This window comes from Cherax quadricarinatus, chromosome 28 (genome assembly GCF_038502225.1).
Source record: "Cherax quadricarinatus isolate ZL_2023a chromosome 28, ASM3850222v1, whole genome shotgun sequence".
In the NCBI taxonomy this organism is placed as follows: domain Eukaryota; kingdom Metazoa; phylum Arthropoda; class Malacostraca; order Decapoda; family Parastacidae; genus Cherax; species Cherax quadricarinatus.
In genome coordinates, this window is record NC_091319.1 from 34940768 (window position 1) to 34952889 (window position 12122).

Sequence of the window (12122 nt, forward strand, 5' to 3'; positions counted from 1 at the left end):
TTCCCTCACAATCGTAGAACTCCTGGAGGTGTGTGACGCCGGATTTCCCTTCCCAGATTCTGTGCTGGTTGTCGTGTATGAGCCCATTCCTTTTTAGTTTCTCTACCACTCTTCTGATAATCTTCTCTATAACTCTGCATACTATACATGTCAGCGACACTGGTTGGTAATTTAGCACATCCTGTTTATCTCCTTTCTTAAGAATCGAGACTGCATTTGTTGTCTTCCTCATCTCAGGCAGTTGTCCTGTTTTACTAGATTTATTGAAGATTTTTGTTAATTGCACACACAGTGCAGTTCCTCTTTCTTTCATGATCCAGGAAGAGATATTATCTGGGCCCACCACCTTTGAGTTGTCTTGTTCCCCTAGCAGTTGTCCATCGCTTGCAGGTGTACCCTACCACCTGGGTTTGCTGGAAGCCTCTCTGTCTCCTCACATGCTTCCTTGTGGTTCCCTGTGAGCTCTCCTCCTTACTTTCTCAACCTGATTACCTAATCCTTGACTGTTGTTTTTCACCTAATGTGACTATAACAGCTTTGGGTCTAATTTGGCTTTTGTTGCTAAGTCATTCTCACATTGACGCTGAGCATGCATATTTATTTTTGGCTCTTCTGCTCAACTCCCTATTTTCCTGGGTCCTTTGCCTTCTATTCCGCTTCCATGCTCTAGCACACTTGACTTTGGCATCTCCACATCATCTGATGTTCCTGTTGTTTCTGTTGCCCCTTGGCACGAACTTCTACACTGCCTCCCTGAACTTTGTGGTCACGTATTCAATCATTTCATTTACTGTCTTCACCTAGCTCACCCACTGTACCTCATACCTGTGTAGTCTGTTTTCTGAAAGTTTGGCTTCGCCTGTCCTTCTCGTACTGCTTCACTCTCCATTATTAACTCTGCTATGTATTCGAAACTCAAGACACTGTAATCGCTAGTGCCTTGGGACCTTTCGTTTGAGATATCCCCTATGTCCGAACTGTTCAAGGTGAATGCAAGGTCCAGCTTTGCTACTTCACCATCTCTCTCTCTCTCTCTGGTTATGTCCCTATTATGTATGTACATGAAGATTTCCAGTTCTGCCTCTGCTCTTTTGGGCCCTTCTGGCAGCCTCGGCTGGTGTGTACACCATCGCTCTGTTGCTGTCATCGTATTCTTTTCTAGGCCTCCTGCGTTTTGATTGCGGGTTGTATAACATGGCTATCATCACTTTTGGACCCCTATTACTTTTTGATGAGCAGTGCAGCTCCTTCTCCACCCCCTCCTCCATCCTGTTTTCCTTTTCTTTCCTCAGGACCTGATACACAGACAAGAAGATTGCATTTGTTACCACTCCTGTGTGCTTTGTCTCAGTGATTGCTTTGATGTCCAGCGATGCTGGGGTGTTTTTTCCTGCCACTCCTAACTTTTTATTTGTAATTCTTTTTGTGTTGGTGTACCATACCTTCAGCTTCCTTTGTATAATTGTATTCTGAGGGGAGTGAGGGGTTGGTGCAGGCTGTGGCAGCCTTACCTGATCCTTGTCCGCTTGTATTTTCCTCATTTGCTTCAAATCATCTGCAGACAGGGACACTTCTGAGTCTATCCCTTTCGTCATGACATTCATATATTCCAAAAACAACTCTGGTCGTACAACTGACCCGTGTGGAACCCCATTCGTCATAAGCGCCCACTCTGACATCTTGTCACATACCATGAATTGGAGAATACCCTGTCAGGTATTTCCCAATCCATTACAGTGCCTTTCCTGTTATGCGTGCCTGAATCTCTAGTTTCTGCACTAATTGCTTCTGAATAACTGAGTCGAAGGATTTCTTGCAGTCTAAGAAAATGCAATCTACTCAATCCTCTCTCTCATATCTTACTTACGTTACCTTGTCATAAAACTCCAGTAGGTTTGTGACATGGGATTTCTCTACCCTGAAACCGTGCTGGTTGTTATTTATAATTTGTTAGTTTTTAGAGGTCCTCCACCACTCTCCTCCTGATAATCTTCTCCATGACTTTCCATTCTATACACGTCAGTGACACTGGTATGTACTTTAATGACTCATGTCTGTCTCCTTTCTTAAAAACTGGGACTACATTTGCCATCTTCCATACCTCGGGCAGTTGCCCAGTTTCATGAATGTGTTGAAGATTGTTGTTAGTGGCACACACAGCATCTCTGCTCCCTCTCTAAGGACCCAGAAAGGGATGTTGCCCAGATCCACTGCCTTTGAGATATCAAGTTCACATAGCAGCATCTTCACCTCCTCCTCAGTTGTGTGTATTTCATCCAGCACTTGTTGGTGTATCCCTTGTTGGTATATCCTCCTATTCTGATTTCCTTGAGTTCTTCCTGTCTCCACTGTAAATACTTCTTTAAATCTCATATAGATATCCTCACATACTTCTTGGTAGTTTCTTGTGAATTCTCCACCTTCCTTCCTCAGCCTGGTTACTTGCTCCTTGGCTATACAACAGCTTCGAGTCAGACTTTACTTCTGATGCTATGTCGTTTTCATATTGTCGCTGGGCTTCCTTCCTTATGTGCACTCTCCTAGTTGTACTCACCTAGTTGTGGTTGCAAGGGTCGAGTCACAGCTCCTGGCTCTGCCTTTTCAATTATCGCTACTAGGTCATTCTTCCTGTTTCATGTGCTGTATCATACCTCTTCTTAAAGCTACGGATCCTACCGCCACTTCATCACTTCCCAGATTATTCCACTTCCTGACAACTCTGTGACTGAAGAAATACTTCCTAACATCCCTGTGATTCATCTGAATCTTCAGCTTCCAATTGTGGTCCCTTGTTGCTGTATCCCATCTCTGGAACACCCTGTCTCTGTCCACCTCGTCAATTTCTCTCAGTATTTTATATGTCGTTATCATATTCCCCATCTCTCCTGTCCTCCAGTTTCGTCAGGTCGATTCCCCTTAAGCTCTCGTAGGACATTACCCTTAGCTCTAGGGCTAGTCTTGTTGCAAATCTTGCACTTTTTGTAATTTCCTTACATGCTTGGGTAGGTGTCGGTTCCAAACTGGTTCTGGATACTTCGATATAGGCCTGATATACACGGTGTACAGGGTCCTGAACGATTCCTTATTGAGATGCCGGAATACTATTCTTAGGTTTGCTAGGCGCCCATATACTGCAGCAGTTATTTGGTTGATATGCGCATCCAGAGATGTGATCGGTGTTATACATTCCCCAAGATCCTTTTCCTTGAGCGAGGTTTGTGGTCCCTGGCCCCCTAACCGTACTCAGTCTCCAGTCTTCTTTGCCATTCCCCAATCTTCATGACTTTTCACTTGGTGGGATTGAACTCCAGAAGGCAGTGTTTGGACCAGGTCTGCAGCCTGTCAACTTCCCTTTGTAGTTCGGCCTGGTTCACGTTCGATTGAATTCTTCTCATCAACTTCACATAATCTGCTACGATGACACTTCTGGGTCTATTTCTTCCGTCATGTCGTTCACATATACCAGAAACAGCACCGGTCCTAGGACTGACCACTGGAACCGAGCTCGTCACAGGCGCCCACTCTGACACCTCGTCACGTACCATGACTCGCTGCTGTCTTCCTGACAAGTATTCCCTGATCCATTGCAGTACCTTCCCTGTTGTACTTACCTTGGTCCTCCAGCTTATGCACTATTCTCTTTTATGGAAGTGTGTCAAAAAACTTCTTGCAATCCAAGATAACTCAATCTACCCCCCCCCTCTCTTTCTCTCTTGTCTTACTTTTTTCACATTGTCACAGAACTCCAGTAGATTCGTAACACAATATTTCCCATCTCTGAAACCATGTGTACTCGTTTCTAGCTCTTCGACTAATCTCTTTATTTTCCTGGGTCCTTTGCATTCTGTAGTTTTTCCATTCTCTAGTGCACTTAGTTTTTGCCTCCCTACACTTTTGGGTGAACTAATGGCACAGTCTGGTCTTCCCATTATTTCTGTTGCCCTTGGGAACAAACTTTTCCTCTACCTCCTTGTATTTTGTTCTCAAGTAGTCCATCATTTCATTTACATATTATACTACCAATTCTCTTTCCCAGTAAACCTCTTGCAGGAAGTTCCTCATGCCTGTGTATCCTCCCACTCCCCTCCTTTTGTAATTTGGCTTCTCTCAGCTTATTCCTGTTACCCTCTCCACTTGTAACTCTACTGTGTATTCAAAGCTCAGAACCACATAACCACTAGCTCCAAGTGGCCTTTTGTGTGTGATGTCCTCGATGTCCGAACTACTCAAGGTGAGTATGATATCCAGTCTTGCTGGTTCATCCTCACCTCTCTCCCTGATAGTGTCCCTAACATGTTGATGCATGAGGTTTTCCAGTACTACATCTATCATATTGGCTCTCCATGTTTCGGGACCTCACAAATAACCCGCACATAAAAGAGAGAAGCTTATGACGACGTTTCGGTGAGACTTGGACCATTGACAAAGTCACACAAAGTCACAAAGTCACACAGTGTGACTTTGTCAATGGTCCAAGTCGGACCGAAACGTTGTCGTAAGCTTCTCTCTTTCATGTGCGGGTTATTTGTGTATCGTTCCAGTCACGGTATTGTGCCTTTTTTGTTATTTCGGGACCTCCATGTGGCTCCAGGTTTACCCGGTTAATCTCGTTGTGTTTGAAATCACCCACAACTAGCAACTTTTCCCTTCTCTGTGTGTGTGTGTGTGTGTGTGTGTGTGTGTGTGTGTGTGTGTGTGTGTGTGTGTGTGTGTGTGTGTGTGTGTGTGTGTGCGCGTGCGTGTGTGTGTGCGTGTGTGTGTTGTGTGTGTGTGTATACTCACCTATTTGTGGTTGCAGGGGTCGAGTCATAGCTCCTGGCCCCGCCTCTTCGCTGATTGCTACTAGGTCCTCTCTCTCCCTGCCCCATGAGCTTTATCATACCTCGCCTTAAAACTATGTATGGTTCCCGCCTCCACTACGTCGCTTTCTAGGCTATTCCACGGCCTGACTACTCTATGACTGAAGAAATACTTCCTAACATCCCTTTGATTCATCTGAGTCTTCAACTTCCAGTTGTGACCTCTTGTGTCTGTGTCCCATCTCTGGAACATCCCGTCTTTGTCCACCTTGTCTATTCCGCGCAGTATTTTATATGTCGTTATCATGTCTCCCCTGACCCTCCTGTCCTCCAGTGTCGTCAGGCCGATTTCCCTCAACCTTTCTTCGTAGGACAATCCCCGTAGCTCTGGGACTAGTCTTGTTGCAAACCTTTGCACTTTCTCTAATTTCTTGACGTGCTTGACTAGGTGTGGATTCCAAACTGGTGCTGCATACTCCAGTATGGGCCTGACGTAAATGGTATACAGAGTCTTGAACGAATCCTTACTGAGGTATCGGAACGCTATCCGTAGGTTTGCCAGGCGCCCGTATGCTGCAGCAGTTATCTGATTGATGTGCGCCTCAGGAGATATGCTCGGTGTTATACTCACCCCCAGATCTTTTTCCTTGAGTGAAGTTTGCAGTCTTTGGCCATCTAAACTATATTGTGTCTGCGGTCTTCTTTGCCCTTCCCCAATCTTCATGACTTTGCATTTGGCAGGGTTAAACTCAAGGAGCCAGTTGCTGGACCAGGCTTGTAGCCTATCCAGGTCTCTTTGTAGTCCTGCCTGATCCTCATCCGATTTGATTCTTCTCATTAACTTCACATCGTCTGCAAACAAGGACACTTCTGAGTCTATCCCTTCTGTTATATCATTCACATATACCAAGAACAGCACAGGTCCTAGGACTGACTCCTGTGGAACCCCGTTTGTCACATGCGCCCACTCTGACACCTCGTTGCGTACCATGACTCGTTGTTGCCTCCCTGTCAGGTATTCTCTGATCCATTGCAGTGCCTTTCCTGTTATGTGTGCCTGATCCTCTAGCTTTTGCAGTAACCTCTTGTGAGGAACTGTGTCGAAGGCCTTCTTGCAGTCCAAAAAAATGCAGTCGATCCACCCCTCTCTCTCTTGTCTTATTTCTGTCACCTTGTCATAAAACTCCAGTAGGTTTGTGACACAGGATTTTCCTTCCCTGAAACCGTGCTGGTTGTCAATTATACACTTGTTTCTTTCCAGGTGCTCCACCACTCTCCTCCTGATGATCTTCTCCATGACCTTGCATACTATACACGTTAGTGATACAGGTCTGTAGTTTAGTGCCTCATGTCTGTCTCCCTTTTTAAAAATTGGGACTACATTTGCCGTCTTCCATACCTCAGGGAGTTGCCCAGTTTCAATTGATGTGTTGAAGATCTTTGTTAATGGCACACACAGTATCTCTGCTCCATATTTAAGGACCCACGGAGAGATGTTGTCTGGTCCTATCGCCTTTGAGGTGTCAAGTTCGCATAGCAGCTTCTTCACCTCCTCCTTGGTTATATGTACCTCATCCAGCACTTGCTGGTGTACCCCCCTGTTCTGATTTCCTGGAGTCCTACTGGTTTCCACTGTAAATACTTCTTTAAATCTCGTGTTGAGCTCCTGACATACCTCTCGGTCGTTTCTTGTGAACTCCCCATCACCCTTCCTCAGTCTGATTACCTGGTCCTTGACTGTTGTTTTCCTCCTGATGTGGCTATACAACAGCTTCGGGTCAGACTTGACTTTCGATGCTATGTCATTTTCATATTGTCGCTGAGCCTCCCTTCTTATCTGTGTATATTCGTTTCTGGCTCTTCGGCTAATCTCTTTATTTTCCTGAGTTCTCTGTCTTCTGTACCTTTTCCATTCTCTAGTACACCTAGTTTTTGCCTCCCTACACCTTTGGGTGAACCAAGGACTCGTTCTGTTCTTCCCATTATTTCTGTTTCCCTTGGGAACAAACCTCTCCTCTGCCTCCTTGCATTTTGTTGCCACATAGTCCATCATTTCTTGTACTGATTTTCCTGTCAGTTCCCTCTCCCACTGAATGTCTTGCAGGAAGTTCCTCATGCCTGAGTAGTTCCCCCTTTTGTAGTTTGGTTTTTCCCAACCTATTCCTGCTACTCTCTCCACTTTAAGCTCAACTATGTAGTCGAAGCACAGAACCACATGATCACTAGCTCCCAGGGGCCTTTCATACATGATATCCTCGATGTCCGAACTACTCAAGGTGAATACAAGGTCCAGTCTTGCTGGTTCATCCTCTCCTCTCTCTCTGGTAGTGTCTCTAACATGTTGATGCATGAGGTTTTCCAGTACCACATCCATCATCTTGGCTCTCCATGTTTCGGGACCCCCATGGGGCTCCAGGTTTTCCCAGTCAATCTCCTTGTGATTGAAATCACCCATAACTAGTAACTTTGCTCCCCCCATGTGTGCTCTCCTGGCCACCTCGGCCAGTGTGTCGACCATTGCTCTGTTGCTCTCATCGTATTCTTCTCTTGGCCCCCTGCAGTTCTGTGGTGGGTTGTACATTACTGAAATTATCACCTTATGTCTCTCAGACTGGATTGTTCCTACTAAGTAATCCCTTTCTCCCATGCCATCCATTTCTTCCATTTTCTCAAAACCCCACTGGTTTTTAATGAGCAGTGCAACTCCTCCTCCCCCTCTCCTCCCTCTGTCTTTCCTGAGGATTTGGTATCCGGATGGAAAGATTGAATCTGTTATTATTCTGGTGAGTTTTGTTTCTGTGAGTGCTATTATGTCTGGGGATGTCTCCTTGATTCTTTCATGCCACTCCTCATACTTATTTGTTATTCCATCTGCATTTGTATACCACACCTTCAACTTCTTTTCTAAGACTATGGTCTGGGAGGTATATTGGGGGTGGGGAAGTGGGAGACCTGATAAGGAACTATGGGTGGTTGCTGTGGGGGTGGAGTTTGTAATGCAGTGGGTGGGGGCATTGGATATGGCATGGGTGTTTTGGTTTAGAGTGTTTGGTTGCACTGGGGTTGACCTGGTTGGGGGCTTCTATAGGAAGTTGTGAGGGAGGCTGTATTTGGTCTTCTTCCTGGGTCTGGGTTCTCCTGTCTGTCTCCTCCATCCCTTCTCTTTCCTCCTTCCGCCTTTGTACCATCTCTCTCAGTTTCTGCCTTTCTTCTTGTGTTCTGTCGCGGTCGAGATACACCTTCCTGTATGCCAGCATGTCCCTTAATCGTGCTTTCTCCTGCAGGATCCTGTTCCGAGTCGATTCTGCCTTGAAGGTCACTTTCACTGGCCGGGTCCTTTTTTTTACAAACCCCCCTATTCTCCGAAAATTTTCCAGCTGGGTCATGTCGTCTTCTCCTATTGCTTTTATGATGCTTTCAATTGCTTTTTTCCCCTTGTTTTCTTGCTTCATATGTTTCCCCTTCAACTTCCTGGAGCCCATACACAAAGACTGACCTCTCCCTTTCATTCTCCCACTGCATATCCTTGTGTATCCCCTCATTCAATTTAATTTCCTCCATTACAGCTTTCCTTTCTTCAGTTTCACTAGCTAATGTACTTGGGCTCAGTGGCCTGTCATTTTCCTTTCTCGGCTTTCCCTGGGCTCTGCTGTGGTCTGTTAGGGCCTCCACATATAGCTTAGCTCTTTCATTTACGACAGTCTCCTCTGATAGGGCTTCTACATGCAGTTTTCCTCCTTCTTTCCCTACAGTTCCCTTATTTGTGACTGAGGTAGCAGTCTCTGATGTCAATCCCAATATGTTCATTAGTTCTTTAGGCTGTTTCAGATTTTTTAGTTCCTCTTCTAAACTCTGTATCCTAGCCTCTGCTGCTTTGACTTGCACCTCCCACTTCCTGCTTTCCAAATCTATCCTCTCTTCCATTCTCATGCTAAGTTCTTCTAGTTTCTTTTCCCATTCATGTTCCCTTTTTATGAGCTCTGCTGCCCAATCTTCCTTTGCAGATTCCTCCTCCTGTCCCTTGGTTTTCCTTCCTGCTCTCTGGCAACCCATTTTTATTTTTTTTTGACTGCCTCAGAATGGGAACCTATGTAATTCTGTGTGTTAGGTTAGTAGTGTGTTTGTCAGAGTGTGGGGGGGGAGGTAGAGGAGGAACTGTGTCTATATGGAAGAGGGGTGGGGAGGGGGATTTAGGGGGGAATACCAGGAGTGGGAAGGAGGGAGAAGCAAGTGGGTGAATGGGAGAGGGAGAGGGGGAAGGGGGAGGTGGGGAGGGGGAGGGTGAAAGAGGGAGGGGTGGGATCAGGGGAAGGTGTGAGATGTTGGTGGGGGAGGAGGGGAGTGTATGCGTGAGTCTGGGTATGTGTGTGTGTGTATGTGTGTGTGTGTGTGTGTGTGTGTGTGTGTGTGTGTGTGTGTGTGTGTGTGTGTGTGTGTGTGCTCACCTATTTGTGGTTGTAGGGGTCGAGTCATAGCTCCTGGCCCCGCCTCTTCGCTGATTGCTACTAGGTCCTCTCTCTCCCTGCCCCATGAGCTTATCATACCTCTCCTTAAAACTATGTATGGTTCCCACCTCCACTACGTCACTTTCTAGGCTATTCCACGGCCTGACTACTCTATGACTGAATAAATACTTCCTAACATCCCTTTGATTCATCTGAGTCTTCAACTTCCAATTGTGACCTCTTGTGTCTGTGTCCCTTCTCTGGAACATCCCGTCTTTGTCCACCTTGTCTATTCCGCGCAGTATTTTATATGTCGTTATCATGTCTCCCCTGACCCTCCTGTCCTCCAGTGTCGTCAGGCCGATTTCCCTCAACCTTTCTTAGTAGGACAATCCCCGTAGCTCTGGGACTAGTCTTGTTGCAAACCTTTGCACTTTCTCTACTTTCTTGACGTGCTTGACTAGGTGTGGATTCCAAACTGGTGCTGCATACTCCAGTATGGGCCTGACGTAAATGGTATACAGAGTCTTAAACGAATCCTTACTGAGGTATCGGAACGCTATCCGTAGGTTTGCCAGGCGCCCGTATGCTGCAGCAGTTATCTGATTGATGTGCGCCTCAGGAGATATGCTCAGTGTTATACTCACCCCCAGCTTGTCTATTCCCCGCAGTATCTTGTATGTCGTTATCATGTCTCCCCTGACCCTTCTGTCCTCCAGTGTCGTCAGTCCGATTTCCCTTAACCTTTCCTCGTACGACATTCCCTTGAGCTCTGGGACTAGCCTTGTTGCAAACCTTTGTACTTTCTCTAACTTCTTGACGTGCTTGACCAGGTGTGGGTTCCAGACTGGTGCTGCATACTCCAGTATGGGCCTAACATACACAGCGTACAGTGTCTTGAACGATTCCTTATTAAGGTATCGGAACGCTATTCTCAGGTTTGCCAGGCGCCCGTATGCTGCAGCGGTTATTTGGTTGATGTGTGTGTGTGTGTGTGTGTGTGTGTGTGTGTGTGTGTGTGTGTGTGTGTGTGTGTGTGTGTGTGTGCGTGTGTGTGTGTATGTGTGTGTGTGTGTAATTTTGTGTGGAATTATGTGTGGGTTTATTATGTGTCTGTAAAGTAGGTGAATTTGAAGTGTAATGTGGAGTCTCAGTGATCCCTTGCCTGACCACAACTTCTTGTGACCTGACCCCCACCCTCCTGGGATTTGACCTGCACCTACTTACAATGTTGCCCTTTATGCCTTGTCCTGCCACCTAGCTTATAGTAACTTGCCTTGTTCCATAGATTACCAATTGCTATTTCTTATTGAATACTTGAGTGCCTATTCTTTGTCGTCAATGAAAGTTGATCATTCGCAATTAGCTTGGCAGTTAATTGGAACCTGGAACCCCACACCCATACAACCACCTCATAGGTTATTACAGTACTTGCAATGCAGCTGTAGCAGCCTGTAGATTTTCCAGCTCGATATGACGTCCTGGCTTAGATCCACCTCAATTTCTTCTCGTTATATGATGTGCCCTATTCACTGTATTTCTCTCACTGGTCTCACGATTGTTTCACTTTATTATCTTTCTTGGGTGACACGTGACAACGTCGCCTGAGCACACACACTACCCTGCCCGCTCTGACTCGTACCACGTTTTACTTTCTATATCCCACTCAAAAATGCGGCTCTCCCTACACTTATGTGGCTCCGGCAGATTATAAATCCTTCAAGGAATTGTTCACTATCCTAGCACACTTAGCTACCCTTCAGATCACTTGGGTAGCCCTTGAAAACACTTATATTCGCGGAGCACGGAAGGCGTGACCCGCGCACGCACTGACGAGACTGTGTGTGTGTGTGTGTGTGTGTGTGTGTGTGTGTGTGTGTGTGTGTGTGTGTGTGTGTGTGTGTGTATGTGTGTGTGTGTGTGTGTGTGCGTGTGTGTGTGTGTGTGTGTGTGTGTGTGTAGTCACGTAATTGTACTCACCTAATTGTGGTTGCATGGGTCGAGTCATGACTCCTGGTCCTAGCCTCGTGTACTCACCTAGTTGACTCACCTAGTTAAGGTTGCAGGGGTCAAGTCCCAGCTCCTGGCCCCGCCTCTTCACTGGTCGCTACTAGGTCACTCTCCCTGAACCATGAGCTTTATCGTACCTCTGCTTAAAGCTATGTATGGATCCTGCCTCTACAACATCGCTTCCTAAACTATTCCACTTCCTGACTACTCTGTGGCTGAAGAAATACTTCCTAACATCCCTGTGATTCATCTGTGTCTTCAGCTTCCAACTGTGTCCCCGTGTTGCTGTGTTCAGTCTCAGGAACATCCTGTCTTTGTCCACCTTGTCAATTCCTCTCAGTATTTTGTAAGACTTTATCATGTCCCCCCTATCTCTCCTGTCCTCCAGTGTCGTCAGGTTGATTTCCCTTAACCTCTCCTCGTATGACATACCTCTTAGCTCAGGGACTAGTCTTGTTGCAAACCTTTGCACTTTCTCTAGTTTCTTTACATGCTTGGTTAGGTGTGGGTTCCAAACTGGTGCCGCATACTCCAATATGAGCCTAACATACACCGTGTACAGGGTCCTGAACGATTCCTTATTAAGATGTTGGAATGCTGTTCTGAGGTTTGCCAGGCGCCCATATGCTGCAGCAGTTATTTGGTTGATGTGTGCTTCAGGAGATGTGCCTGGTGTTATACTCACCCCAAGATCTTTTTCCTTGAGTGAGGTTTGTAGTCTCCAGCCCCATAGACTGTACTCCGTCTGCGGTCTTCTTTGCCCTTCACCAATCTTCATGACTTTGCACTTGGTGGGATTGAACTCCAGGAGCCAATTGTTAGACCAGGTCTGCAGCCTGTCCAGATCCCTTTGTAGTTCTGCCTGGTC